Source organism: Cherax quadricarinatus, chromosome 53 (assembly GCF_038502225.1).
Source record: "Cherax quadricarinatus isolate ZL_2023a chromosome 53, ASM3850222v1, whole genome shotgun sequence".
Taxonomy (NCBI): Eukaryota; Metazoa; Arthropoda; class Malacostraca; order Decapoda; family Parastacidae; genus Cherax; species Cherax quadricarinatus.
This window is the reverse complement of record NC_091344.1, coordinates 2188652-2213130: the sequence shown is the minus strand read 5'-3', so window position 1 is coordinate 2213130 and position 24479 is coordinate 2188652. Positions and strand designations below refer to the sequence as shown.

Genomic DNA, 24479 nt, shown 5'->3' with positions numbered 1-24479 from the left:
TTACACTTATCCACGTTGAACTTCATCTGCCATTTTTCAGACCAAGATATTCATTTGTCCATATCCTCCTGGAGTTCACTGGTATTCTCCTCAAAATGAATCATACTGCCTATTTTTGTATCATCAGCAAATTTGCTCATGTCACTTGTAATTCCTTCATTAAGGTCATTAATGCAAATTACGAACAAGAGAGGGCCTAAAACTGATCCTTGTGGAACGCCACTAGTGACTAATCCCCATTCAGATTTGACCCCATACGCAGTACTTTTTAGCAGTGCCCTCCCTTAAGAAAGGTGGCAGCTCATGGTATAGGAGGAAAAGTTCTAGCATGGATAGAGGCATGGCTTACCAATAGAAAGCAGAGAGTTTCCATTAATGGGGTCAAATCTGAATGGGGATTAGTCACTAGTGGCGTTCCACAAGGATTAGTTTTAGACCCTCTCTTGTTCGTAATTTGCATTAAGAGTCTCTTGTGAGGTACTCTATCGAAGGCTTTATTGAAATTCAAATAAAAAAATATCATATTCTTTATTACTGTCTACTGTCTCAAATGTTTAATTGAAGAACGTCAGTAAATTTGCCAGGCAGGAACAACCTATCGTGAACCCATGCGGAGATTCATTAATCAAATTATGCTCTTCAAGATGACTTCTAATATTATCAGCTATAATCGATTCTAATAATTTGCCTACTATAGACGTCAGGCTGATTGGACGGTAATTTGATGGAATGGACCTATTCCAGATTTGAATATAAGAACTACATTAGCTATCTTCCACATCTCTGGCACAACAACAGTTAAGATGAACGCATTAAACACGCTCGTTAATGGCTGACTAAGTTCCATCTTGTATTCTTTTAGTACCCTGGAAAAAAATTCGTCGGGTCCCGGGGACTTTGTTTCAATTTATCTATCTGTTTGATAACCATGTCCCTAGTGACAGTAATATTCGTTAATCTGAATTCTTCAGGAACTAAATAATTGTTAATTTCTGGAATCTCATTAACGTCTTCTTGAGTAAAGACTGACGAAAAATAATCATTAAATAGAGAACACATTTCCAGTTCGTTATCCGTCAGCTGTCCATTCCCAATTTTCAGAGGTCCTACTTTATCCCTCACCTTCTTCCTGTACACTTGAAAGAACCCCTTTGGATTAATCTTTGTTTCATTAGCAACTCTAATTTCATAGTCACGATTAGCTTTTCTATTCCCCATTTTTTCTTTTTTTTAACTGAACATATTGGTCAATAAGGTTAATCTCTCCTCTTTTGATGAGCCTATAAATTCCCCTTTTCTCTCCTAGTAAATGCTTTAGCCTTCTGTTAACCCATTTGGGGTCGTCATTATTTGACCTAATATCTCTTTGGGAAATATATATGCTCTGAGCTCGTTGCACATTATTAAGAAAAAAATCATAAACGCAGATCCCTTCGTAATCGCAAGTATGATCATCAATAAAATTATTAGCTAGATTACCCCAAGCCAGATTAGACAGGTGTTCCCTAAGTCCATTATAATCGGCAGAACGAAAATCAGGGACTTTTACCGTATTATCATTAATCTCGTACTCCCAGCTAATGCTAAAAGTGATGATTTGTGATCACTAGCGCCAAGCTCTTCAGCGATCTCCAGATTATTTACGAGTGTTTCCTTATTTGACAAGATTAGGTCGAGCAAATTATTACCTCTGGTAGGCTCTGTTACACACTGCTTCAGAAAACAGTCCTAAACTACTTCCATAAAGACACTGGACTCCAGATTACCGGTCAAAGAAGTCCAGTCAATTTGACTAAAGTTAAAATCCCCTAATATCACTACGTTATTGTGTCTAGAAGCCCTAACAATTTCGTCCCAAAGAAGTCTCCCTCTATCGTGATCCAAGCCTGGAGGTCGGTATGTTACACCTAGAATTAGTTTTTCTTGACCTTCTACAAACTCTACCCCAACAGATTCTGAAAGGAAGATCATTAAGTTATGAATAACTCACCCAGGTTCATATCTTCAGGTGTCCATGCTTGTCCCCTCGGATATTCAGCATTCACCACATTCCCGAGGTCAGCAGTCCAACAACACAATATAACAATAACACAAAGAAATGACAACACAACAATTAAGTAAAATTATTCAGGTACAGGTACACATAAATACAGTTACATAAATTATCATGCATAGTAGCATATGGATATTACTGCAGCACAATGATTAGACAACAACACAAGGACAAGACAAAGACAAAAGATGAGTTATTACTGGGGAGGACACAGAAATTTGCGCCCAGTAATAACATCCACCTGGACAGCCGCGATTGTGGACTACATAGACGAACTAGGTAGTCCACCAAGCACTGGCCACTAAAACGGAAAATTTTAGACCTTTGTTTATATTTCATATTATATCCATATTAATTTATTCGATTATTTAGCTGTGTAAGTATATTTGTGAACATTTTTTGTGTATAGATTAATGTCCATTAGTTCCCTGCGTGGAAACTGTAATTAATTGTTATATGTTATCTTTTTTTCTTATTTATCTCTTGTTTCTGCATGATACACGAAGGTTCATGAGTGTACACTCTTACACACGCACACACGAGCGCTCGCACACACGAGCGCTCGCACACACGCGCTCACACACACACACACACACACACACACACACACACACACACACACACACACACACACATGGAGAAGATTATCAGGAGGAGAGTGGTGGAGCACCTGGAACGGAACAGGAGTATAAATGCCAACCAGCACGGATTCACGGAAGGCAAATCCTGTGTCACAAACCTTCTGGAGTTTTATGATAAAATAACAGAAGTAAGACAAGAGAGAGAGGGGTGGGTTGATTGCATCTTCTTGGACTGCAAGAAGGCCTTTGACACAGTTCCTCACAAGAGATTAGTGCAGAAGCTAGAGCATCAGGCGCATATAACAGGAAGGGCACTGCAATGGGTCAGAGAATACCTGACAGGGAGGCAACAACGAGTCATGGTACGTAATGATGTATCACAGTGGGCACCTGTGACGAGCGGGGTCCCACAGGGGTCGGTCCTAGGACCAGTGCTATTTTTGGTATATGTGAACGACATGACGGAAGGGTTAGACTCAGAAGTGTCCCTGTTTGCAGATGATGTGAAGTTAATGAGGAGAATTAAATCTGACGAGGACCAGGCAGGACTTCAAAGAGACCTGGACAGACTGGACACCTGGTCCAGCAAATGGCTTCTCGAATTTAATCCTGCCAAATGCAAAGTCATGAAGATAGGGGAAGGGCACAGAAGACCACAGACAGAGTATAGGCTAGGTGGCCAAAGACTGCAAACCTCACTCAAGGAGAAAGATCTTGGGGTGAGTATAACACCGAGCATGTCTCCGGAAGCACACATCAATCAGATAACTGCTGCAGCATATGGGCGCCTGGCAAACCTGAGAACAGCATTCCGATACCTTAGTAAGGAATCATTCAAGACACTGTACACCGTGTATGTCAGGCCCATACTGGAGTTTGCAGCACCTGTTTGGAACCCGCACTTGATAAAGCACGTCAAGAAACTAGAGAAAGTACAAAGGTTTGCGACAAGGTTAGTTCCAGAGCTAAGGGGAATGTCCTATGAAGAAAGATTAAGGGAAATCGGCCTGACCACACTGGAGGACAGGAGGGTCAGGGGAGACATGATAACGACATATAAAATACTGCGTGGAATAGACAAGGTGGACAAAGACAGGATGTTCCAGGGAGGGGACACAGAAACAAGAGGCCACAATTGGAAGTTGAAGACACAAATGAGTCAGAGAGATAGTAGGAAGTATTTCTTCAGTCATAGAGTTGTAAGGCAGTGGAATAGCTTAGAAAATGACGTAGTGGAGGCAGGAACCATACACAGTTTTAAGACGAGGTTTGATAAAGCTCATGGAGCGGGGAGAGAGAGGGCCTAGTAGCAATCGGTGAAGAGGCGGGGCCAGGAGCTGGGACTCGACCCCTGCAACCACAAATAGGTGAGTACACACACACACAGGCCGTGGAATAGCCTAGAAAGTGACGTAGTGGAGGCGGGAACCATACATAGTTTTAAGGCGAGGTATGATAGAGCTCATGGGGCAGGGAGAGAGAGGACCTAGTAGCAATCAGCGAAGAGGTGGGGCCAGGAGCTGTGAATCGACCCCTGCAACCACAAATAGGTGAGTACAAATAGGTGAGTACACACACACACAAATTATTGCAAACACAAAATCTCGCTTGTCTTATTCGGCAAGAAGAGCGTTGCTATTTAAGCCAAAATTGCAAGTTTATATATTTATGTATGTATGTATGTGTCTATATTTTCTAGCAAAAGTGAACTTAGATGAGTTAGGTCACCTGGGTTTCTATTCCCATATTTCCTAATTCATCCTCCTCAAGGAAGGTTCCTTGATGTTGGTGAGAGGCTCTTGATTTAGGGAATTGGATCTGTGCTCCAGTTCCCCGAATTAAGCCTGAATGCCTTCCACATCCCCCCCCCAGGCGCTGTATAATCCTCCGGGTTTAGCGCTTCCCCCTTGATTGTAATAATAATCCTAATTTATCATTTTCCCCTCACCAGTTATGCTGACTTCCACTGTGATTGAAATTATTTCTTACTATTATGAATCACTATCATTGCAACACCGAAGCAACAAATGATCTTTGGCTATACATGTACATAGTAATACTAGATACAAAGATCATTATTTTACACACAATTAAAACAGACCTCTAAAGATCATACTGTTATACATAGTATCAGAAGAGATATAAATGACCACATGTTGTGAATAGTAAACACATATACAAGACAAACTCAATACGCAGATACAGAAGAAATACAAGGATATGAAAGACACAAAGATCACTCTGTATTATGTATAAAAACATACAGAAACCTTAATTCAGAAATTAAAATCTATAAATAATGAGCCATAGAAACAAATTAAAAAGTTTTTATGTTCTGGCTGGACGAAGTTTCCAGTCTTCTTGGAAGGACGTATTTCCGTGGATATTATCTGGTTTACTCTGTTGTTCTTCCTCATTGTCTTTCATTTACAATCAGAAATATTTTGCTATAGATAGATAAGTCCTGGTAGACTTTATCAATCCCTAATGCATAAAGTAGGTCGTGCCCAAGGGCACGACCTACTTCCACATTGAACAAATGTGACACCACCTACGACTGCTGCACCTCTCCTGCCTACGGTTTATAAGCTGCTTCTCCGCTCATATGCTGTATTCTATTCAAGATTGATGGACTGACCACATCGACTCAAGGTTGAGGGACTGATTACCTCATTCTCCTCCTGTTCTTCAAGTTTCTCCTATGTATGAACTGATGAAGCCACTGTGTGGCGAAACGTTTCCTCAATAAAGATACCCAAGAGTTGCACATGTGTCTAATTTAACAACAATAAAGATGGTAATAACAAGGGAGTAGAATGTTGTTGTCACCTGATGTAGTTAACTAACACTCTTAACTTTATTCACTTGTTGAGTTAAAATGGATATTACTGAGATGATGTTTCGTCTACCAGGGACTTTATTAATACTTGATGGATAGATAGTCTTAACAGACTTTATCAATCACTGATAGATAAATTCCTGGTAGACTTCACCAATCTCTGATGCATAAAGTTCTAGTGGACGAAACGTCTTGTCAGTAAATAATACTCAACATATTGTCTTATTCACCTACATGTCGGTGTATTTTACCACTGATGTATGTGAGCATGTGTGCGATATGTAGGCTGCATATATGGAGATGTATAAATGAGTTTGAAAACATATGGGTATGTGCTCCTATGGTTCTTTACATGTCACGCAAAAACAAAATGTTAATAACAAAAAAGACAACTGATTAACATGTGTACAGCTGTTTTTAATGAGGAAGGCAAATACATAAACACATGGACACTTATCAACTTTCAATAAAACATTCAAAAATACACATACTTAACTATATAACTGAGAAAATGTTTTTGCTCTAGATACATAATGTAATATTAATAGATGTCTCAGATTTTCCTTGAGTAGCCTCCTCCTCGGTGGCTGAACTGTGAGGCAGCTTGGTGGAGTCTAGCTGACCTACGGTCCAGCCTGTCTTGGTGGGTGTAATGTAATTACTGGACGCAGTTTTCTGTGTGTCCCCTCCAGTAATTCCACCCACCTGGACAGTCTCTACCGTAGACCAGCTAGACAAGACCAGGTTTCCACCCAGCAAGGTCACTGGGGGTGGCAACCGCTGACTCTGGGGAAGTGGGGAAGGGAGTCCACTCAAGTGACACAAGTGGACTCCTGGAGACGCTGATCCGGGGAAGGCACCGCCGACCTTAGGTAAGTGTGGAAGGGAAGACATCCGGGAGCGAACGGATGGATTCCTGGATACATGAATTTGGGGAAGGTTGATGTTGAGGCTGACTTTGGGGACGTGGGGAAGGGAAGACATCCGGGAGCGAACGGATGGATTTCTGGATACATGAACCTGGGGAAAGCAAGAATACTAACAGTTGAGGCTGACTTTGGGTAAGTGGGGAAGGGGAGACATCCGGCGGTAGACGGATGGATTCCTGGATACATGAACCTGGGGAAAGCATGAATACTTGCAGTTGAGGCTGACCTTGGGTAAGTGGGGAAGGGGAGACATCCGGCGGCGGACGGATAGATTCCTGGATACATGAACCTGGGGAAAGCAAGAATACAGGTGGGTGAGGCTGACCTTTGGGAAGTGAGGAAGGGGAAACATCCGGAGACGGACGGATGGATTCCTGGATACATGAACCTGGGGAAGGCTGAGGCTGGAAGGCAGAGAGAGAGAGAGAGAGAGAGAGAGAGAGAGAGAGAGATTCCTGAGACACATGAAGAGGCGACGGACCTTAAAGACGAACCAATGGCCTCCACGTGGCAAGGTCTGGTAACTCAGAGATAACTCTGAGGCTGACAGTGGTCGCAAATAATAATTTTATTGCGATTATAATTAATCGCAATAAAATTATAATATACAATTAAAAATACAAAACATAAAATTAGTAATTTCATAATTTTTGGATTAATGTTTTGTTGGCCATCCTAAAGGCATTAAAGTTAACATATGACACTGACCTAGACCATAATTATTACTGATTATGTCATCACTGAAGGCTCTTGACTCACATAATATGCTCATTGGAGAAGCCAGATAATAAAAATTCAGGGGTAAAAAACTTAATGTGCAGTTATTATAATAAAGTTGATACGTTAGCCAAGAAATATACCCTGAAGGAGAATCTAGAATACAACTATAGTATATTTGTGTCTAGCATTGGGAATAATATTAGGAGAGAAGTAAATAATGAAATGAATGTTATAAGAATGCAGTAGAAGTCTGAGTAGATCCACTATGATAACATGAACATAGATAAGTACGTTTATGGAACAACTTGCAGTGTGAACAAACTGAATGATGTTGCAATAGCTTGGTTGCAAGTACTTCTGGCAGTTTGGCAGACACACAGATGTTGATCAAACCAAATGCAAAGTATGTGGCCAGTCCTATGTTGACTATCCTAAACGGTACGTGTTTTTTTTTTTGTTCATTTATTGAGAAATATAGAGACAGAGAGTATAATAACTTGTGATATGTCAAGATAACTTATTACTGTAAATAAGATACCAGATAAATTAAGAAAATTTGTTAAATCTTCTTTCAACAGATAAGTGAACTGTAGACATAAATCCAGATGTACTTCTGTAAACTCTTTTGGAGCCTAGTTGCTAGACATTTTGTGCATCAATATGCTCTTGCGCTACTTCACAGGATACATATAGGGTGCACAATAAACTAGCTGGTTCGGCAGCAAATTATAAATTAATCTTAATATCTATTTGACGTCTTTCCCTTTCCTCACCTGTTTATATTCTGCTCAATAATTTCACCTCGTCATTCACATAAATCAGAAAAAGAATTGGTCTTAATGCTGATCCTTGTGGAGCCCCGCTAGTTACTCTTGCCCAGTCTAATATCTCTTCCTTGACAGTCACTCATTCTTTACTTCCTCTAAGGGCATCTTTGAACAACCGGAGTTCATTCTCTGTTATTCCTGCCGAAACCTCAAGTTCCTGCCCCAGTTTCTCGTCTTCTTACAGTCAATTGTACTCACCTACATGTGGCTGCAGGGGTCGATTCATAGTTCCTGGCCCCGCCTCTTTTCTGGTCGCTACTAAGTCCACTCTCTCCCAGCTCCATGAGCTTTATCATACGTCTTCTTAAAGCTATGTATGGATCCTGCATCCACTACATCACTCTCCAGACTGTTCCACTTCCTGACAACTCTATGACTGAAGAAATACTTCCTAACATGTAGGGATTTCGTAGGTATTGGGAAAGTGGGGTGGTGCTATGAGTTGGACCTGCTGGGACAGGGACTGTAGGTGCGTGCTCCTTGAGGAGTTCCTTAAGGCTAAGTGCTCCACACACTGCCTACTCATCTCTTACTCTCTCTTTTTTTTTTCCAGGCGTGTGTGTGTGTGTGCGTGTATGTGTGTTTGTGTGTGTGTGTGTGTGTGTGTGTGTGTGTGTGTGTGTGTGTGTGTGTGTGTGTGTGTGTGTGTGTGTTTAATTTCCCAGTAGATGTAGCATTTTCTGCATATCCTCTTGTAGATCATTCCATTAGTCAACAACTCTGTGAAGTGATACTACTTCTACGTTTTGCTCAGTTTACAAATGTGGTCTTGTATTATCCCTGCTGCAGGCACTAAGAAATCTTCTTTATCTACTCTTTCATCTTCTTTTAATGATCTAATATATTATTATTGCGTCTACTCTCCTCTCCCTCTTTAGTGTTTTCAGCCTTTCCTCATAACCCCTATTTTTTTTTTTGAACTACGAAACCCTTTTGTAGCTCTCTGGATCTTTTCTAAATTAACATATACTTTTTAAATGTGGCCACCAGACGACCTCTGTATTGTCAGTAATTTAAAATGCCTTGTTGTTCAGTCTGCTTATGATCCGCCATGATGATGGTGGTGGCCCTGAAATCTTGTGGTTATATTTACCTTCTCTCCCATACTACTCCTACGTCTCTCCCTTCACACATTTATAACTAGATATTAGGATGGACCAAAGTGTCGGTATCGGCCATTTTTTCGGTATCTGTTTAAAACGGCCGATACTGATACTTTGGTCCATCCTAATATCTAGTGGGGTACACCATCAACTGTTGGACACAATACATACAACCGAGGAAGAAGTGAAGAGGTTGCTAAGTGAGCTAGATACCTCAAAGGCGACGGGGCCGGATAACTTCTCTCCATGGGTCCTGAGAGAGGGAGCAGAGGCACTCTGTGTACCACTAACAACAACAATCTTCAGCACATCTGTCGAAACAGGGCGACTACCTGAGGTATGGAAGACAGAAAATGTATCCCCAATTTTAAAAAAAGGGAGACAGACACGAAGCATAAACTACAGATCAAGTCATAGAGATTATCAGAAGAGTGGTGGAGCACCTAGAAAGGAATGAGCTTATCAACGACAACCAGCACGGTTTGAGGGACGGAAAATCCTGTGTCACATACCTACTGGAGTTCTATGATAGGGTAACAGCAGTACGACAAGAGAGAGAGAGAGAGAGAGAGAGAGAGAGAGAGGTGGGTAGACTGCTTATTCTTGGAATGTAAGAAGGCCTTTGATATAGGTCCACACAAGAGAGTATTGGAAAAGCTGGAGGACTAGGCAGGGATAACAGGGAAGGCACTGCAATGGATCAGGGAATGCCTGTCGGGAAGACAACAGCGAGTCATGGTACATGACGAGATGTCAGAGTGGGCGCCTGTGACCAGCGGGGTTCCACAAGGGTCAGTCTTATGACCAGTGCTGTTTCTAGTATTTGTGAACGACAAGACGGAAGGAATAGACTCAGAAATGTCCCTGTTTGCAGATGATGTGAAGCTAATGAGAAGAATTTAATCGGACGAGGACTGGTCCTCGTCCAATTGAATAGGTTTTAAGTAGGCTCCAAAACCTGGTGATCCCTGGTCAAGGACAGACAAGATTGTCTGCTTGATGAACTCATTCCACCTCTAAATCGACAGGATGGGACCACCTCTACTAGTAGTCAAGAGATAGCTGACCTCTTTGCCGAACACTTTGCTACCAAAATGCAAGTTCTTGATCCAGCAAGGGACCCCCCCTTGGCTAGCTGCAAGAACTGTGTCAAAACTGTCAGTGGTGACAATAAAGCAGGAGGAGGTGCACTTTCTTCTTAAATTACTTGACCAAGAAAAGGCTGTGGGCCCAGACAAGTTGAGCCAAAGATTGCTGAGTAGATGTGCAGACCAGTTAGCAGCACCTCTAACTCTCATCTTTCAGCACTGCCTAGTACAGTGTAAATGGCCTTCTCTGTGGAAAGAGGCAAATATAGTCCCTGTTCACAAAAAGAAGAGCAGAGCAGAAATCAGCAACTACAGACCAGTGTCACTCCTGTCACTCACTGGCAAGATCCTTGAGACAATAATCTCAAGAAAAATGACAGAGTTTTTTGACTACCACTCACTACATTGTGACCGTCAATATAGCTTCAGGAAAGGTTACTCTGCTGCTGATCTGTTGTTAAACCTCTCCACTAAATGGCACCAGTCACTGGATGAATCCAAAGTCAGCAGTGTGATAGCACTGGATATTGCTGGCGCTTTCGACCCAGTGTGGCACCAGGGCCTCTTGGCAAAACTGCAAGCACTAGGAATTACAGACTCTACACTATGTCTTCTCAGTGATTACCTTCATGGTAGATCTCTAAGGGTAGTTCTCAATGGAACGGAATCAGTAAGGCATCCTATTGGGGTAAGTGTTCTACAAGGGAGTGTGCTGGGACCATTGTTATGGAATATCTACTTCAATGACCTTCATCTCATCGCAGAATCCCATGCATATGCTGATGACTGTACTCTGACATTCACTTATCCAAGAGAAGATATGCCAGCTGCTCTAAGCTACATCAATCACCAGCTAAGAGCTATTTCAGCTTGGGTAAACAGATGGCAAGTAACTTTTGCACCTTAGACAACACAAATGATGATGGTCTCTAGGCACCATGATGGTAATGCCAGAGCAGTAGTATGTATGAATGGGAGAACGTGATATCCTTTGGGTGAAATCTGACTCCAAACTGACCAAGAAGAACCACGTTGTAAATCTTGCAAACAAGGCAGCCAGGAAGCTTACAGCACTTCGGCGTATCTCGCATTTGCTCGACAGAAGGGGTTGCAAGGTCTCGGTGTGTCTACTGTTAGAGAAGTTCCTGAGACTAGTCTCTGTTGGTATTGGATGAGGTCCCCTATGTGTCAAGCCCTGAGAATGACCTTGGCTGATTTCTTCGGGTATAATTCGGTTCATGCTTCAGGGATAATGGTCTTTACTGAAGGCTCAAATAGTAAGTGTGGTATTGGCTTGACGGTGATTACTGATGAATACTCTAATTACACACAACAACCAAGAGAGTTCTCTGTGTTCACTGTGGATCTCCATGCAATCATCTCTGCTCTTATCCATATTACTGGATTACTGGCCCATCCAGTCCAATCTTTCATCCAGAAGATCCAGAAGAGGTTTGCTGCTGCTGCTGCTGCTTTTCTTCATCCTTTACCAGCCCAATTAATTTTTGAGGCATCTCCTGACCCTGGCCCAGCCAAGTTTGAATTTGCTTATACATTTTGTGGCAAGAGCTCGGGTCAACTACAATGTTACTATTACAACCCAGGTAATCAAAGGCCTGTTATCCTGGGTCTAAAGGGAACAAAATAAACAGCAGAAAAAACTTTGAATTATATTATCCTTCACCAAGTATAAACAGAAGTATGTACACTATACACACTATGTTCAGCAATAGGTATTAGTGCACGCCACTGTAATCAAGGAAAAACAGCAGCCAAGAGAGGGCAGACCACTGTGCTTCAACCAGCGGTAGAATGAAAATGACAAAGGTGAAAAGGTGAGTGCTAATCACGTCACCTTCAAAATTGCCACATCTACATGTGATTGGCTGAACCTAGATACTGATCTGACGATGGGGCCCCGTTGGATCGACAGAACCTTAGCATCTGGTTCGCTGGTTGGTGAGGCAGCTTATGTGTGTGTGTGTTAACATGCTCCGAATAAAGATTACATACTCTTTTCATGCAGCAGTTACATATGGTCTCAAAAAAACCGTAAAGCCGCAAGTAGTTCTTTAACCTGAGTATTTACTGGCAGTACTTGAGGTGGCAAAATTTCTGAGGTACAAATATGATTGTCTGGTCCATGTAAATATATGAAATCATAATAAACTTTCCAGAGGATCTGAAGGCAAAATCAACTTTCTGTTTGAATTGGAAAAACTGTTGTGAGGTGATCTAATTGGCTATATATATAATTATATCGTTTGCACTGGACTTCTACTTTAAGATTTTAGAGAATTATCCGGATTTTGATTTTCAGATAGTTATTCATTTTTTAAGGTCTAATGCATGCTTCTGTCCCATTTAGAAAAGAAATTTAAATTAAGATTAATTAAGTGAAAAATAAGTTAACATTATATGATAATTTATATTCTGAAGGAGCAGAGCATCATAAAAGTATATTATGTTTATGGTGTCATTATAGCTGGGGTAAACACACCAGAAATTCTTACATTGGGTAAGTAAGTGGATTAGAGTAAGAATTTACAGTTCATCTGATTTTAACATTATCATACAATCGGATCCATTTTCATATCTTTAAATTGATTCTGTATTTGTAAGTATGGACCGCTACCATCTAATTTAATATTACATTTAGCACAATTTAGACATCACCTGAGGTAAGATAAAGCCAGTGAAGCAAGCCGTTGTGAAATTATTGACAGGCAATGTAGAGATAATACACATAGCGAACGGGCTAGGTAATAGCGAGTATTACTCTAAGGTTAATGGAATTGATACTTCCCTCTGTCTGCAGAAGCTGAAAAGCTCAGACTGATAACATTAATCGGCTAGGAGAAAAACGGTACGCGGCGACAAAACATTCCACAGAGTCAACGGAACTGCAGTCCATGCCAGTTGATGCTGCCACCTGCAATGCTGGGGAGCGCGTAGATTCATCACCGATCCAAACTGTAGAGGCTGATATTGCAGCTGTCATGCAGCATGTATAAAAAGAACCTTGTGAGAGTACTTTCCCCATGACTGACTCAGATGCTCATACCATTAGCAATTAAAAGAATGAGTGTGCCGAATGAATGCACCCTATTCCTTGAAGTCAACTGGCTTCTCTTTGGAACAAATCGTGGAGCGGTGGAATCCTGTATACTTTCAATTTCACGATACAAGGACTCTCTTAAGACACGTAGAGGTAATGCATGGATGGGTGGGGTTAGGGAGAAAGAGAGGAAAATGACAGTGAACAGAGTATGAGAGGCGATTTGAAAAGGGAAGAGAAGAGATTCAAGGAAAAGGGGTCTGTTTTTTATTCACAATTTCCTTGTAAGAGCCATGAATGTGACATAGCGACTGTCTAACAACTGTGATTTGTGGTATCAGTGGCCCTTGAATATGAATAACACGTTCTGTCTACACACTAGACAATATTAGGTTCACTTCATTTAAAACCAGAGAGAGGGGATGCCCGGGATTGAACCAGGGACCTCTCGATCTGCAGTCGAATGCTCTACCACTGAGCTACACCCCCACTGGCTTTATCCATCATAGCAAGAGGAAGTCAGACTGATAAAAATCACATTGTTGGAACATTCATGTGCGCCACTAAATATAAATCCTGCCCAGACCCGGGATCGAACCGGGGACCTTTAGATCTTCAGTCTAACGCTCTCCCAGCTGAGCTATCTAGGCCGTGATGCTATTACTCTCTTACCAGCCTCTGCTGTAATGTTTGGGAAAAACAAGTAAAGCTTAGAGGCTTATTAACCTTAGAAAAGCAAGAAATGTGAAGCAGTGTAGATAATTTCCTGGGTCATTTTCCCTGGATACTGGTTAGCATCTATCATTTTCTACTACATGTAAGTATGTACAGCAGGTGTAAGTAGATTGCTCTCTGTCTCGACTCGCCCATAACTTGTCACCGATCATTTGATTGTCAGCCAAATGTGTCTTCATTTTATGTTCATTAAGCCATTGCAGGATACTGCGTCTCCTAGAACAAGACCCAAGTTGTATGCACTCGAACCGAATAGTGAAAAATGAGATAGAAAGTGAGAAATAGTTAAAAATGAGGTAGATAGTCCTTAGATTCAAATTATAGTCCAGTCAGCCTAACTTCAGTTGTGGGAAGGTTGAAGGAACCAACATCTGTGAATCAACATGATGTGAAGAATTTAAATCTAAAATGTAGAGAAAAACCAACAAGTAACTGTTTTTATGTAAACTATTTTTCTTCACATCATGACAGTTCAATTTTCTGTATTCTCGTCCATGTTTTTTATAGGATCTGCTCATTTGCAGCCCAGAGTTCATAGACTAGGAAATTTTGTTAATATATAAAATAGGAAATGATCTAAAATACCTGGAGTATACCTGGAGGGGTTTCGGGGGCCAACGTCCCTGCGGCTAAGTCCGTGACCATGCCTCACGGTGGATCAGGGCCTGATCAACCAGGCTGTTACTACTAACAGAAAAGAAACCGACGTTCGAACCACAACCCCGCTGGTCAGGTACTGACTTTAGGTGCCTGTAGAGGCTGATATAGCAGCTGTCATGCAGCATGTATAAAAAGAACCTTGTGTGAGTACTTTTCCTATGTCTGACTCAGATGCTCGTACCATTAGCAATTAAAAGAATGAGTGTGCCGAATGAATGCACCCTATTCCTTGAAGTCAACTGGCTTCTCTTTGGAGCAAATCGTGGAGCGGTGGAATCCTGTATACTTTCAATTTCACGATACAAGGACTCTCTTAAGACACGTAGAGGTAATGCATGGATGGGAGGGGTTAGGGAGAAAGAGAGGAAAATGACAGTGAACAGAAAATGACGTGTACTTAGACAGTGGTGACGTGTACTTAGCTCTGTGAAGACCTGTTTGTGTGCTCTCTGTGAATCTGTACCAGGATGCCCTCTCTTGAGCAACTTTACCAGCAGCTGAGAGAAGAGCTCAGAGTTGCTAAGATGGAGATACGGCGATTAACGGAGGAGAACAAGAGGATTCGTAGTAATCCTTCTGTTGTGAGTCCCCAGGTTAAGAGGGGAGCTTGGTCAGTGGCCGGGCAACATGGAACCAAGCTGAAGATCAAGAAAACGGTTGGAGAGGCAGAAACAACGAGAAACCAGAAGACTACCGTGGAAACTTCCAACTCATTCTCGGTGCTACCTGACGAATGTGAGTGTTCTACTGGGAATGCCACAACGAGCACCAAAGAAGCATTGGCAGACGTGAGTAAGACATCCCTAGAAACCCCAACGAAGACCATCGAGAACGTCTTGACGAATTCTACAAGTGGTGTAATGCTACCTGGCGAATGTGAGTCGACTACTCGGAGCATCACGACGGACGACGCCAAGGAAGGTAAAAACATTGTTGTTGTTGGGGATAGCCAGATTAGGTACATGGATAGGGCATTCTGCTTGAAGGATAGGAGTAGGAGGCAGAGAGTGTGTTTTCCTGGGGCTGGGATGAAGGATATTGTTAGCCGTCTGGATGACATCATGAGAGGTAATGGGAGCAATCCTATTATCTGTCTCAGTGCTGGAGGCAACGATGTTGGCAGACGTAGGAGTGAGGACCTGATTAGCAGGTATAGGTCAGCAATAGAGATAATTAGGAGGAAGGGTGGGAAACCTGTCATATGTGGCATTTTGCCAAGGAGAGGAGTTGGAAATGAATGGTTGTCCAGAGCAATTGGTGTCAATTGCTGGCTGGACAAATACTGTAAGGAAAATGCGGTAACATTCATTGACAACTGGGACCTCTTCTATGGCAGAAATGACATGTATGCCAGGGATGGGGTTCACTTATCTAGGTGTGGGGTGGGAGCACTGGCCAACGCAGTGGAGGGAGCTGTTAGGTCTTTAAACTAGGAATAGTTAGTGGTATGGGTTTTGGCGGGAAAACTGTGAAGTCGCAGGGTAGTAACATGAGTACTAGGAGAACTAGTAATAGGCAAAATGAGGTGGATATTGGAAAGCCAGTGGCACTAATTGACAAGGACAGTAATAGGTTTAGTGGAATAACAGAAAGGAGCAGGAAGGGTAAAGAGAGAGGAGGGTCATTAAATATTTATTACACAAATAGTCGCAGTGCTAGGAATAAGATGGACGAGTTGAGACTAGTTGCTAGTGCAGGTAACATAGATGTATTTGCCATTACTGAGACGTGGTTTAATTCAAAAAGTCGGGACATGCCTGCAGAATGTCACATTCAGGGTTTTAAATTGTTCCAAGTAGATAGAAGTATCGGGAAGGGGGGTGGGGTGGCATTGTATGTCCGAGATCGCTTGAACTGTTGCATAAAAACGGGTATTAAGTCTGAAGTAACACATACAGAGTCTGTTTGGATAGAATTTTCAGAGGGGCATGAAAAATTAATTTTAGGTGTGATATACCGTCCCCCAAATTTAGATAGGGACCAGGGGAGACTACTATGGGAGGAAATTGTTAGGGCCACAAGGCACGATAATGTAGTAATTCTAGGAGACTTTAACTTTAGTCATATTGATTGGAATTTCTTGACTGGGAATTTAGAATCATACGATTTCTTAGAAGTAGTTCAGGATTGTTTTTTGAAGCAGTTTGTGACAGAACCTACAAGGGGTAATAACCTGCTTGACTTAGTTCTGGCAAACAATGAATCCCTTGTTAATAATTTAGAAGTTTCAGAGGAACTGGGTGCTAGCGACCACAAATCAATTACATTTAGAATTGAATGGAAGTATGATAGTAGGGATAACTCAGTAACAGTCCCAGATTTTCGCTTAGCAGATTACGATGGGCTTAGAGAACACTTATCATCTGTTGACTGGGATAACGAAGAGAGCTATCAATATGACAGTTTTCTGAACACAATACATGCTGCTCAAAGAACGTTTATCCCTTATAAGGAAATTAGATCAAATAGAAATGACCCAAAATGGATGAATAATAGGCTGAAATATCTACTAGGGCATAAGAAAGGAATTTATAGGCGTATCAAAAGAGGCGAGAGTCATCTTATGAATCAGTATATTGACATTAAGAGGGACATTAAAAAGGGGATAAGAAAAGCTAAAAGGGACTATGAAATTAAAGTTGCTAGGGATTCTAAAACTAACCCAAAAAGTTTTTTCCAGGTCTATAGAACAAAAGTCAGAGATAAGATAGGTCCCCTTAAAAATAACTATGGGCATCTTACTGACAAAGAGAATGAAATGTGCTCGATTTTAAATAATTATTTTCTCTCGGTTTTTACACAGGAAGACACTAATAATATTCAGGTAATTAATTTTTATAGTGGATCAGAAGAAGATAAATTATGTAACATCACAGTCACTAGTGAAATGGTTGTGAAGCAGATAGACCGACTGAAGCAAAATAAGTCACCGGGTCCTGATGAGGTTTTTTCAAGGGTTCTTAAGGAATGCAAAATGGAAGTCTGTGAACCATTAACTAATATTTCTAATTTATCTCATCAAACAGGTGTAGTGTCTGATATGTGGAAGATGGCTAATGTAATTCCTATTTTTAAAACAGGGGACAAGTCGTTACCGTCAAATTACCGCCCAATAAGCCTGACCTCAATTGTAGGCAAATTACTAGAGTCAATTATAGCTGAGATTATAAGAAGCCATCTCGATAAGCATAGCTTGATTAAGGATACTCAGCATGGATTCACAAGAGGCCGGTCTTGTCTAACTAATTTATTAACTTTCTTCAGTAAAGCTTTTGAGGCTGTTGACCACGATAAAGAATTTGATATTGTTTACTTAGATTTTAGTAAGGCATTTGATAGAGTTCTGCACCAAAGACTGTTGAAGAAAGTAGCAGCTCATGGCATTGGGGGAAGGGTGCTCTCGTGGATCGAATCATGGCTCACAGACAGGAAGCAGAGAGTGTCCATAAATGGGGTTAAATCCGAGTGGGGATCAGTAACAAGTGGCGTTCCACAGGGATCAGTCTTGGGCCCGTTGTTGTTTATAATATATATCAATGATCTTGATGAAGGAATTACTAGTGATATGAGCAAATTCGCCGATGACACGAAGATAGGTAGGATAATTGATTCAAACGTAGATGTTAGGGAACTTCAGGAGGATTTAGACAAACTCTACTCTTGGTCAGAAAAGTAGCAGATGCAGTTCAATGTAGATAAATGCAAGGTTCTGAAGCTCGGGAGTGTCCATAACCCTAGCACTTATAAGTTAAATAATGTAGAACTTAGCCATACAGATTGCGAAAAGGACTTGGGGGTTATGGTAAGCAACAACCTTAAACCAAGACAGCAATGCCTAAGCGTACGTAATAAGGCAAATAGATTACTGGGATTTATATCAAGAAGTGTAAGCAACAGAAGTCCAGAGGTCATACTGCAGCTTTATACATCATTAGTAAGGCCTCACCTAGATTATGCAGCTCAATTCTGGTCTCCATATTACAGAATGGACATAAATTCGTTAGAAAACATTCAGCGTAGGATGACTAAATTAATACATAGCATTAGAAATCTTCCTTATGAAGAAAGATTGAAGACTCTAAAGTTACATTCACTTGTTAGACGAAGAATGAGGGGAGACCTGATCGAAGTGTATAAGTGGAAGATAGGTATTAATAAAGGGGATATTAACAAGGTCTTGAGGATATCTCTCCAAGAAAGAACCCGCAGTAATGGATTTACATTAGATAAGTTTAGATTTAGAAAGGACATAGGAAAGTATTGGTTTGGAAATAGGGTAGTTGATGAGTGGAACAGTCTACCTAGTTGGGTTATTGAGGCTAGGACTTTGGGTAGTTTCAAATTTAGGTTGGATAAGTACATGAGTGGGAGGGGTTGGATTTGAGAGCGACTTGCACATCGGAGCTTGTTTCTTGGGTGGCATTGAAAATTGGGTTGGTCAAATGTTTGTTAGTGGGATGAATTGTAAAGGACCTGCCTAGTATGGGCCAACAGGCCTGCTGCAGTGTTCCTCCTTTCATATGTTCTTATGTTCTTATGAGAGGCGATTTGAAAAGGGAAGAGAAGAGATTCAAGGAAAAGGGGTCTGTTTTTTATTCACAATTTCCTTGTAAGAGCCATGAATGTGACATAGCGACTGTCTAACAACTGTGAATATGAATAACACGTTCTGTCTACACACTAGACAATATTAGGTTCACTTCATTTAAAACCAGAGAGAGGGGATGCCCGGGATTGAACCAGGGACCTCTCGATCTGCAGTCGAATGCTCTACCACTGAGCTACACCCCCACTGGCTTTATCCATCATAGCAAGAGGAAGTCAGACTGATAAAAATCACATTGTTGGAACATTCATGTGCGCCACTAAATATAAATCCTGCCCAGACCCGGGATCGAACCGGGGACCTTTAGATCTTCAGTCTAACGCTCTCCCAGCTGAGCTATCTAGGCCGTGATGCTGTTACTCTCTTACCAGCCTCTGCTGTAATGTTTGGGAAAAACAAGTAAACCTTAGAGGCTTATTAACCTTAGAAAAGCAAGAAATGTGAAGCAGTGTAGATAATTTCCTGGGTCATTTTCCCTGGATACTGGTTAGCATCTATCATTTTCTACTACATGTAAGTATGTACAGCAGGTGTAAGTAGATTGCTCTCTGTCTCGACTCGCCCATAACTTGTCACCGATCATTTGATTGTCAGCCAAATGTGTCTTCATTTTATGTTCATTAAGCCATTGCAGGATACTGCGTCTCCTAGAACAAGACCCAAGTTGTATGCACTCGAACCGAATAGTGAAAAATGAGATAGAAAGTGAGAAATAGTTAAAAATGAGGTAGATAGTCCTTAGATTCAAATTATAGTCCAGTCAGCCTAACTTCAGTTGTGGGAAGGTTGAAGGAACCAACATCTGTGAATCAACATGATGTGAAGAATTTAAATCTAAAATGTAGAGAAAAACCAACAAGTAACTGTTTTTATGTAAACTATTTTTCTTCACATCATGACAGTTCAATTTTCTGTATTCTCGTCCATGTTTTTTATAGGATCTGCTCATTTGCAGCCCAGAGTTCATAGACTAGGAAATTTTGTTAATATATAAAATAGGAAATGATCTAAAATACCTGGAGTATACCTGGAGGGGTTTCGGGGGCCAACGTCCCTGCGGCTAAGTCAGTGACCATGCCTCACGGTGGATCAGGGCCTGATCAACCAGGCTGTTACTACTAACAGAAAGGAAACCGACGTTCGAACCACAACCCCGCTGGTCAGGTACTGACTTTAGGTGCCTGTAGAGGCTGATATAGCAGCTGTCATGCAGCATGTATAAAAAGAACCTTGTGTGAGTACTTTCCCCATGTCTGACTCAGATGCTCATACCATTAGCAATTAAAAGAATGAGTGTGCCGAATGAATGCACCCTATTCCTTGAAGTCAACTGGCTTCTCTTTGGAGCAAATCGTGGAGCGGTGGAATCCTGTATACTTTCAATTTCACGATACAAGGACTCTCTTAAGACACGTTGAGGTAATGCATGGATGGGAGGGGTTAGGGAGAAAGAGAGGAAAATGACAGTGAACAGAAAATGACGTGTACTTAGACAGTGGTGACGTGTACTTAGCTCTGTGAAGACCTGTTTGTGTGCTCTCTGTGAATCTGTACCAGGATGCCCTCTCTTGAGCAACTTTACCAGCAGCTGAGAGAAGAGCTCAGAGTTGCTAAGATGGAGATACGGCGATTAACGGAGGAGAACAAGAGGATTCGTAGTAATCCTTCTGTTGTGAGTCCCCAGGTTAAGAGGGGAGCTTGGTCAGTGGCCGGGCAACATGGAACCAAGCTGAAGATCAAGAAAACGGTTGGAGAGGCAGAAACAACGAGAAACCAGAAGACTACCGTGGAAACTTCCAACTCATTCTCGGTGCTACCTGACGAATGTGAGTGTTCTACTGGGAATGCCACAACGAGCACCAAAGAAGCATTGGCAGACGTGAGTAAGACATCCCTAGAAACCCCAACGAAGACCATCGAGAACGTCTTGACGAATTCTACAAGTGGTGTAATGCTACCTGGCGAATGTGAGTCGACTACTCGGAGCATCGCGACGGACGACGCCAAGGAAGGTAAAAACATTGTTGTTGTTGGGGATAGCCAGATTAGGTACATGGATAGGGCATTCTGCTTGAAGGATAGGAGTAGGAGGCAGAGAGTGTGTTTTCCTGGGGCTGGGATGAAGGATATTGTTAGCCGTCTGGATGACATCATGAGAGGTAATGGGAGCAATCCTATTATCTGTCTCAGTGCTGGAGGCAACGATGTTGGCAGACGTAGGAGTGAGGACCTGATTAGCAGGTATAGGTCAGCAATAGAGATAATTAGGAGGAAGGGTGGGTAACCTGTCATATGTGGCATTTTGCCAAGGAGAGGAGTTGGAAATGAATGGTTGTCCAGAGCAATTGGTGTCAATTGCTGGCTGGACAAATACTGTAAGGAAAATGCGGTAACATTCATTGACAACTGGGACCTCTTCTATGGCAGAAATGACATGTATGCCAGGGATGGGGTTCACTTATCTAGGTGTGGGGTGGGAGCACTGGCCAACGCAGTGGAGGGAGCTGTTAGGTCTTTAAACTAGGAATAGTTAGTGGTATGGGTTTTGGCGGGAAAACTGTGAAGTCGCAGGGTAGTAACATGAGTACTAGGAGAACTAGTAATAGGCAAAATGAGGTGGATATTGGAAAGCCAGTGGCACTAATTGACAAGGACAGTAATAGGTTTAGTGGAATAACAGAAAGGAGCAGGAAGGGTAAAGAGAGAGGAGGGTCATTAAATATTTATTACACAAATAGTCGCAGTGCTAGGAATAAGATGGACGAGTTGAGACTAGTTGCTAGTGCAGGTAACATAGATGTATTTGCCATTACTGAGACGTGGTTTAATTCAAAAAGTCGGGACATGCCTGCAGAATGTCACATTCAGGGTTTTAAATTGTTCCAAGTAGATAGAAGTATCGGGAAGGGGGGTGGGGTGGCATTGTATGTCCGAGATCGCTTGAACTGTTGCATAAAAACGGGTATTAAGTCTGAAGTAACACATACAGAGTCTGTTTGGATAGAATTTTCAGAGGGGCATGAAAAATTAATTTTAGGTGTGATATACCGTCCCCCAAATTTAGATAGGGACCAGGGGAGACTACTATGGGAGGAAATTGTTAGGGCCACAAGGCACGATAATGTAGTAATTCTAGGAGACTTTAACTTTAGTCATATTGATTGGAATTTCTTGACTGGGAATTTAGAATCATACGATTTCTTAGAAGTAGTTCAGGATTGTTTTTTGAAGCAGTTTGTGACAGAACCTACAAGGGGTAATAACCTGCTTGACTTAGTTCTGGCAAACAATGAATCCCTTGTTAATAATTTAGAAGTTTCAGAGGAACTGGGTGCTAGCGACCACAAATCAATTACATTTAGAATTGAATGGAAGTATGATAGTAGGGATAACTCAGTAACAGTCCCAGATTTTCGCTTAGCAGATTACGATGGGCTTAGAGAACACTTATCATCTGTTGACTGGGATAACGAAGAGAGCTATCAATATGACAGTTTTCTGAACACAATACATGCTGCTCAAAGAACGTTTATCCCTTATAAGGAAATTAGATCAAATAGAAATGACCCAAAATGGATGAATAATAGGCTGAAATATCTACTAGGGCATAAGAAAGGAATTTATAGGCGTATCAAAAGAGGCGAGAGTCATCTTATGAATCAGTATATTGACATTAAGAGGGACATTAAAAAGGGGATAAGAAAAGCTAAAAGGGACTATGAAATTAAAGTTGCTAGGGATTCTAAAACTAACCCAAAAAGTTTTTTCCAGGTCTATAGAACAAAAGTCAGAGATAAGATAGGTCCCCTTAAAAATAACTATGGGCATCTTACTGACAAAGAGAATGAAATGTGCTCGATTTTAAATAATTATTTTCTCTCGGTTTTTACACAGGAAGACACTAATAATATTCAGGTAATTAATTTTTATAGTGGATCAGAAGAAGATAAATTATGTAACATCACAGTCACTAGTGAAATGGTTGTGAAGCAGATAGACCGACTGAAGCAAAATAAGTCACCGGGTCCTGATGAGGTTTTTTCAAGGGTTCTTAAGGAATGCAAAATGGAAGTCTGTGAACCATTAACTAATATTTTTAATTTATCTCTTCAAACAGGTGTAGTGTCTGATATGTGGAAGATGGCTAATGTAATTCCTATTTTTAAAACAGGGGACAAGTCGTTACCGTCAAATTACCGCCCAATAAGCCTGACCTCAATTGTAGGCAAATTACTAGAGTCAATTATAGCTGAGATTATAAGAAGCCATCTCGATAAGCATAGCTTGATTAAGGATACTCAGCATGGATTCACAAGAGGCCGGTCTTGTCTAACTAATTTATTAACTTTCTTCAGTAAAGCTTTTGAGGCTGTTGACCACGATAAAGAATTTGATATTGTTTACTTAGATTTTAGTAAGGCATTTGATAGAGTTCCGCACCAAAGACTGTTGAAGAAAGTAGCAGCTCATGGCATTGGGGGAAGGGTGCTCTCGTGGATCGAATCATGGCTCACAGACAGGAAGCAGAGAGTGTCCATAAATGGGGTTAAATCCGAGTGGGGATCAGTAACAAGTGGCGTTCCACAGGGATCAGTCTTGGGCCCGTTGTTGTTTATAATATATATCAATGATCTTGATGAAGGAATTACTAGTGATATGAGCAAATTCGCCGATGACACGAAGATAGGTAGGATAATTGATTCAAACGTAGATGTTAGGGAACTTCTGGAGGATTTAGACAAACTCTACTCTTGGTCAGAAAAGTAGGCAGATGCAGTTCAATGTAGATAAATGCAAGGTTCTGAAGCTCGGGAGTGTCCATAACCCTAGCACTTATAAGTTAAATAATGTAGAAATTAGCCATACAGATTGCGAAAAGGACTTGGGGGTTATGGTAAGCAGCAACCTTAAACCAAGACAGCAATGCCTAAGCGTACGTAATAAGGCAAATAGATTACTGGGATTTATATCAAGAAGTGTAAGCAACAGAAGTCCAGAGGTCATACTGCAGCTTTATACATCATTAGTAAGGCCTCACCTAGATTATGCAGCTCAATTCTGGTCTCCATATTACAGAATGGACATAAATTCGTTAGAAAACATTCAGCGTAGGATGACTAAATTAATACATAGCATTAGAAATCTTCCTTATGAAGAAAGATTGAAGACTCTTAAGTTACATTCACTTGTTAGACGAAGAATGAGGGGAGACCTGATCGAAGTGTATAAGTGGAAGATAGGTATTAATAAAGGGGATATTAACAAGGTCTTGTGGATATC

General features: G+C 41.3%; 4 non-coding genes across 4 annotated transcripts; all 4 read right to left on the bottom strand.

Moving 5' to 3' along the window:
• Nucleotides 1–13615: 13615 nt before the first annotated feature.
• Nucleotides 13616–13687, bottom strand: TRNAC-GCA (transfer RNA cysteine (anticodon GCA)). Its single transcript has one exon. It is a non-coding gene; the product is annotated as a tRNA-Cys (tRNA).
• Nucleotides 13688–13775: 88 nt separating this feature from the next.
• TRNAF-GAA (transfer RNA phenylalanine (anticodon GAA)) lies at nucleotides 13776–13848 on the bottom strand. The gene has a single exon. It is a non-coding gene; the product is annotated as a tRNA-Phe (tRNA).
• A 5464-nt stretch (nucleotides 13849–19312) lies between these two features.
• On the bottom strand, nucleotides 19313–19384 carry TRNAC-GCA (transfer RNA cysteine (anticodon GCA)). The gene has a single exon. It is a non-coding gene; the product is annotated as a tRNA-Cys (tRNA).
• Nucleotides 19385–19472: 88 nt separating this feature from the next.
• On the bottom strand, nucleotides 19473–19545 carry TRNAF-GAA (transfer RNA phenylalanine (anticodon GAA)). The gene has a single exon. It is a non-coding gene; the product is annotated as a tRNA-Phe (tRNA).
• Nucleotides 19546–24479: the final 4934 nt, after the last annotated feature.